Here is a 6,326-nt window from a genome sequence, read left to right as displayed (position 1 = left end):
TTCTTTCATTTATGTAATTTACTGAACCAATTTAAAAATGTGGCTTTTCCATGAGAATGTTTGCCTCATTTCAGCCAATAATTGACATTGGAAAATGTCGGTTGCCACTTCATATTTTGTCATTTTAGTCAAAGATTGCAATAAGGCTCGTCAAGTATCATCTAGCATAAGCGAACACAAACACATTGTTATCCCACCTTGGCACCAGGACGCACTCCGATCCAGATTATGGTTTTGTCATTAAATGTTCGACCGCTTGCTCGCTCAGGTGAAGAGAGGCGAAGCTGCCAACTGATCACCATCTGGTGGTGTGTTGGCTTCACTGTTGGGGGAAAATTTTGGCCCGACCTGGCACACCCTAATATGCGTTCTGAGGGTTTGCCAGGAGAGTAGCAGAATCTCCTGCAGGGAATCAACTCTCAGTCCAGGAACTCAAGAGTTCCTGGTCTGAAATTCCTTATTGACGGACCACAAATTTACGTTCAGACTGGGGGACAGTGGACGGGGTACCTTATTCCAATTGTACTGATGATGTGCACTCCCCCTCCTGTCACTAAAAAGGGGAATGACAAGCAGGATTATGAACTAAAGAAGCTACTACACACTGCATGAGAATGGAGCCTAATTAGCTTCTTCTTTGTTTGCTGCTCTGTTAGCTTGATTCTAATAAATTCATATCGCTTTTATTCGAGCTGTGCAATCTAGAAACTTGAGATGGGGAAGAAGGAAGCTTCTCGGATACCCGAAGGGCGAAGCCATGAGGTCTAATTCTGCTGTCTTCCTACTAAATAGCACAACATGACAGGACCAATGTGTAGTCAAGTCTCCCCTTTATTTTTCCCCCCTTTCCGTCACTTTCGCTTAACCGCACCGCTCCCTCTTTCTTGCACACGTCACTGAAATGTGTTAACTAAGAACACATCCATTCAAAGTGGAAAACAAATGTAAATAAATTAAAACACCATACGTATTAAATAACATGTTACACAATCTTATCAACAAAACTACGGGTCGCTGGCGGTGCGAGCACTTTCCCACTTCCAACAAGCGCTTCATGACGGGAAGCCTGCTAAAAGTATGCGGTGAAAAGGACCGTCTGCACTACAGCGATCGGTAGGTGTGGGTCTGTGTTCTTTTCGGGAGCTTGTCAGAGGACATGAAAACACACGGCTAAGGCGGGCGCCGGCAGGCCCACATAGAAAGCAGTTTTCGTGTCTCCCCGCATCTGCTTTGAGATGCAGATCTTTCAGGAAAGTGCATCCTGTGGACTGGGCTCCAGTTGTGGTGGGTTTTCTGATCCCTGACATAAGTCTGCCTTAGTCGGAGGTGGACTCGCTACACCTTCTTTGTGATGCGTGTGTTTCGTGATCCAAAGCAAGTTTGCTTCAACAACATGAAGTAGGAACGGCAAAGTCTAAAGTGCATTGTCAAACTTTGTAAAATGCGACGGACGCGTTTGGCGGGCATTTGGTGCTTTTGGCGTGCGTTTCAGCGTCTCAACATGAATCCGGCAAAAGAGCTATAAAAAGGATTCACAGACTGAGCACCAAATGTAGCGGATTTCTGATCCAGATCGCTGGGACATAAATTTACTTCAGTTGGTGTTCTGTCCGTGTGGGTTTAATTTTGTTCTTTTTTCCGTCAATACGCACTAGAGTCTGTTCCAGAGCGCCCATCCGCCTATCATCTTTCTCTCTTTCCGTTATTTCAAAATATTGAACTGGCCACAGTGAAAACAAAGCGTAATGGCGGCTGCTGATACCGAAAGACCACACCCCCAAGTTCAACCAACCAATCGTGTTAGTTAGCACACGTTAACACAGCACACCCCCCCTCGAGCTACCCGGGTACAGAGGCAGCGACTATAGTCGCAACTAGGCGCTCAGAAGGTTCCGAGTACAGGCTTAGAGGAACCCTACCTACCCGGTGTGAACGGAAAGGGGAACTTACGCTACCAGAGTACAGTGGAAGTGTGTGAAAGGGGATATTGTTAAGGTGGCTGACAAGAACTGTGATTGTAAGGTTAGTGGCTTTTTGGTGGCTATTTCCAATGTTGGGCTGAATATTGGTTAACATCAGCAATAAGGAATGCCAACAAGCTGAAAAAAGGGTCATATTGGGCCCATTTGGCTGATGGGATTTTGGAGGCAGCTAATGAGCACTAGATGGCCATGGAGAATGAAGCTTTGGTAGTTGCAGAGGCAAAAACGTGCACTTGAAGGATTCGGTGCGACCATGGATCTTGATTTGACAGCTTTGAAGAAGTTCTGGGACACGATACGGCCTGAAAAGAGGACAAAGCAGTGCACCATTAACACTATTGTGGAAATGGGGTCCACCTCTACTCAGAAAGTTGTAATTTGGTGATGAGGAGAATTCAAAAACGCAGTACCACCAACTCGCCTTCCTTTGAGAAATGAGAGTGGGGATTTTTAGGTGGGCTCAGATTTCTGGGGTTGAAGTCACGGACATGATTGAAAAGGTTCTCGGTGGCAAGGCCCAGGAGTGGATGAAATCCTCACAGACTTTCTGAAGACACTAGATGGTGTGAGGCTGGTCTCGTTGACACACCTGCCCAACATGAGATGGACTTCAGGGATTTTGCCTTTGGTTTGGCCACGACATGATGGCGATCCTTTTAAAGTGTATCGCAACTACAGGGAGGTCCCATTTCTTAGCGCCCCTGTCAAGATCTGGTCAGAGTTCAAAGACGCATCGTGCAGAATTTAAAGTTGCCAAATACTTGTGTTATGTGAATACAGCGCACGCACTACGGCGTCACAGAAAGATCATACTTCGGAAGCGTTCTCGAGCGAGCGAGTGAATACAAATACAAGATGCCATTGGTTTCAGTGCACAATAGGGTGTAATCTACAAAATTTGGGCAAATATGTCAGCATCAGTTAGTTACCCCAAGCTACTGTGGGTATAAAGAAAGTAAAAACTCTCTTACGAGGCAAGCAGAATGCAGGACAGCGATCTAGACACACCAGGATTACAGTAACTACAGGCAATAACAGCCATCCGCGATGGAAGGAAGCCACAGGCTAAGCTGAATTTGTGTTGTGTCTTTGCTGGCATTTTCTGTGTTTGGTGGGGGACTCAAATGTGTAGAATAACTAGTCAGCCTAACTTCCAAAACGATCGTCATGCACCATCATGAAACTTGTGTTGCCAGGAGCTCCCGCACCCCCCTTTCTCTTGTTTCTTCTTTTATTTACAATTGGCAAACCATCCATTTTCCGTTATTACCCTGTTTTTATTTGTCCCCCGTGCCCCTCTTTCCTTCTCCTTCATTTATCTACAATTGGCAAACAAAAAATCTATTTCCTTTTTTATATAATACACACCAGAAATTCGCTCGACTGCACGCAGGACACAAAATCACATTTAAAACGTGATTTAAATTACGTTGGTGACAGTTTTCCTCCTTCTCTTTCCTTAGCAGCTCTTCAATTATATTGGGGATTTTGTTCATATTTGAGGGGAGGATGAAGCAGGATCGACAGGTAGATTGGCGCAGCATCTGCTGTCATGTAGATTCTGTACCGTTCTGTCGTGCTGTGAAGGATGAGCTGAGCCACAAGGTGAAGTTTTGTATTTAAATGATCACTGTGGCTACCTTCACCTATGATCGAAAGCTATGGCTTGTGACTGAAAGAGCAAGCTCTTTGATACAAACGGCTGAGATAAGTGCACTTTGTGAAGTGCCCGGGCTCCCCTTTAGAGATTGGGTTCCTTTCAGATGATCCTCACGCTCTGATGTGAATGCCTCAGAGATGAGGTGATCCAAGGCACATCCCACTGAAAGGAAGCACCCGAGAATGACCCAGGACGTGTTAAAAAAAAAAATTGTTCAAACTGTCCTGGCAATACCCTGGGATTACTTGGAAAGAACTGTATCAAGTAGCTGGGGAGAGCTGCAGAAAAAAAGTGAGTCCATCACATTCTACTTGCAGTGTAATCTCTCTGATGGGATGTACCAAAACTTTTCACAACCTAATATTCTAAACCCCAATTCCAGTAAACTTGGAATGCATCCATTTTCAACAGCTGCGTATTCTCACTAGGGCAGTCTGCAAGCTAGTGCCTCTCCCAACCTTCTTCGGATAGTGCACCATTGACTGGTTGCCAGCCAAGTGCAGGGCACGCAGAGACTAAACAAACATTCACATGGGTGAAGTGTCTTGCCCAAGGACACAACGACATGTGACTGACAGTGTGGGATTGGAATAGGTGACCCTTTGCTTACTGAATGACCTCATCTATTGCCTGAGCCACCCCCCCCCCCCCCCAAACAAAAACAAAACATGTTACTCTAAGAGTCGAATGATAAATCATCCAGGTAGTCACAAAAGAATTAAAAAAAAAATAGTCAGTGTTCACATCTCCAATGAAAGAAAGACACTGGCCTAAAATGCCAATCTTTGGCAGGGTTCCTTGGCGAAAACCACTGCTGTCGTAAAAGACATTTATCTCATATGTGTTAAAATGCCAATTCATGATTCTCAAGACTTTTGGGGAAACATTCTTTGGACTGATGAGTCCAACTTTTTGGAAGGTGTGCAGATGTGACATCTGGCACAAAAATCACAGCTTTTAATTAAAAACAAAAAAAACATGATGCTCACAGTAAAGCATGGGGAGGGCAGTAAGATGATCTGGGGCTGCTTTGCTCCCCCAGGACCAGGACAACTTTCTGTGATTGATGGAAATATTTACAATGTTTCGATGAAGATTCTTAATCTGTCTTTAGGCAGTAGGCGGTGAACACCCTGAACCCTCCGTAAACACAAGTATCATTTATATATTGTGAGATTGTCTATAACATTAGTATTGGTAATGAAAAGACCTTTGCAAGCAATAAATATGCAAAGGGAAGAGCGTGAATTTTTCACGCACTGTATATTCAACACTTAATTACGAAATATCAGAGGTGAGCAGTCCGTCGGCACTGCTGGAAGACTCCTTCAGGTAAGGTTCTCTTTGCAGCAGTCAGGCCTGGTTGATCCATCTCCACCATAGTCCCTCTGCGGAGGTGGCCCACCTCAGAACTCACTCTGGACGGTCAGCGCAGATCCACCTGGTATTAGTTACAAGTACTTCATCGCCATCAAGTCCCCTCTCCAAGATGAGAGAAGTGAGAAAGGCAGAGAACGAATGAAGGAAGCTGCAGCCAGATCGATAGTTCGACCAAACGCATGAGTATAAAAGTAAGTCTTTATTTAGGTTTCGAAGATTTCTACTGACGTGGCTGCGGGAACTTCTATTGCACGTCTCAAATTTCGAGGGCTGAACTCATCCGTGTTTTCCAAGTTTCTTTCTCAAGAACACCTAATTCAACTGATCAAAGCATCAGCCAGCTTTGCAAGAGCTTGAAAATGATACCATTTCAACATGATGTGTTTGAGAAGGAAGCATCAAAATCATGCAGGATACTAGCCCTCAAGGACTGGACTTTGAAATTACTGGGAGGGAATTTAAGAGCACTGGCGCCCAAAAGCCTGTGATCCTGTTGACTTTTTTGGATCACCAACAAACCGGCGTCTTGTGAACAGAGGTTTCAAGACATTCGGTAATACTAAGTTGACAAGCTAGGAAAGTACCTAGCCATGCAGTGTTTTTATGAGTAATTAACAACCCTCACCTTGGGTGTACCGGAATCCAGTGCATGTTTGCTAGTGTTTTATGAAGCGGCGATGTGACTGCTTTTGTGCCTCAGTATCTTCCCTGCGGCAGACTGGTGGTGACCAGGCTGGGACGTAGTATGCTTTTAATCTGAAGTCACCTGAGCTAGGCCTGGAAACCATATCGTACTTAAGTCCAGTTGTCCAGTAGATACCCTCAACTGGTTGCTAGCCAATCGCAGGGCACACATAGACAAACAACCACACACATTTACACTTAATGGCAATTTTGCTACCACGCATGGGTGTAGAATGTGGACGGAATCCAGACCATCTGGAGAAAACTCAAACAACCGCGGTGAACAGGCAAACACCTCACAGGAAGTGGAGGTTTTTTTTCCCCACCCCCCACCATGACATGCTAACCAGACTGCCACCCCGGCCTGGAAACCAGAACCTCAGCTCCGTGGGGTGTTACCCACTAACCCCTTCATCCTGCCCCCAACTTTGTATCGTGAAATAAAATGGTTGATTGAGGCACACGTTTTACCCATGCTATCTGTGTTGGTTCACTAACATTGCATGTCCAGCGACTGTCTTTCACGGGTTATGCACTGTGCAGCATTTGGCGGTCTTGAGGCTGCCTGGGGAATCACGTGACCCAAGATTTCCAGGGGCAGAGGCGTTTTCTCTGCAGGA

Source organism: Hippichthys cyanospilos, chromosome 3, assembly GCF_059441005.1.
Source record: "Hippichthys cyanospilos isolate Australia breed blue-spotted pipefish chromosome 3, RoL_Hcya_1.0, whole genome shotgun sequence".
Lineage (NCBI taxonomy): Eukaryota > Metazoa > Chordata > Actinopteri > Syngnathiformes > Syngnathidae > Hippichthys > Hippichthys cyanospilos.
Note: the sequence above shows the minus strand (reverse complement) of the source record.